A 957-nucleotide genomic window follows, 5' to 3' on the forward strand; every position below is an offset into this window, starting at 1 on the left:
ACCCACTTTCTTCCGATGCACCATACTTATCGATGCGACAGATTTGTACAGATTTGGCATAAACTAAACTCATGCAGTAAGTTCAAATCTGAGAAATGGCAAAGACGTTTAACAACCACAGACTCAGTGACACTGACAGCATGCGAACACCCTGGAAGGCTATGTTTTCAAATTGATGGTCAGAAGGTGATTGTTTCTTTAAAATGTACAGTTCTGACGATTTTTCTTTCTTTTTTTTGTACTTTTGGGATCAGTGCATCCATAACAGTGAAACTGAGGATGACTGATTGTAAACGATATTAAAAAAAAATAGAAGTAAGAAGTATCTGGTAAGACAATGACTTCTTTACACGGAACCAAATCAGTTTTCTCAGCCTGGAAGAACTAGAACCACACTCAGTTTATTGAATGATGGCAGTGAGGGTCGCAACTAAAGTTTTCGGGAGTTTTCGAAATGCGAACCATGTATCATGAGGCAAAAGCACTTCTTTCAAATAGCTGTCAAAATTTAGTTCCTCATGAAAATGCTTTGCGATTCGGTGGATTTAGCATTAATTATCCCATCTTATACGAGTAAGAATGGAAGACGTAAGACTTTTTCTTTATTCCCAAGATCCTCCCTAGAAGCGGAGACATATCGTGATATATCGTGCGAGGCAAAACTTAATTTTTAGGGAACTTTCCCATCTATCATGATATTCAATTAAAAGGAATTTAGAATGAAATAGTTATTGTCAATAGGCCGAAATGATTCAATCTTTAAAGCACCTCGCGAGGTTCGACAGAAATAGGTTCCTCTCTTTCATATAATTTTGAGTTATGAGTTCGAATATTGGCTTTTAGCATTTCTGGGAACGACAAAAGGATGTCCAAGCATTATCCCGGAACATGGGTAGCAACACGAATAAGGTATTCTCAACATGACAAGCATGAGAGGTCAACGGCATGACCACAGGA

Source organism: Penaeus monodon, chromosome 28, assembly GCF_015228065.2.
Source record: "Penaeus monodon isolate SGIC_2016 chromosome 28, NSTDA_Pmon_1, whole genome shotgun sequence".
Classification (NCBI taxonomy): Eukaryota; Metazoa; Arthropoda; class Malacostraca; order Decapoda; family Penaeidae; genus Penaeus; species Penaeus monodon.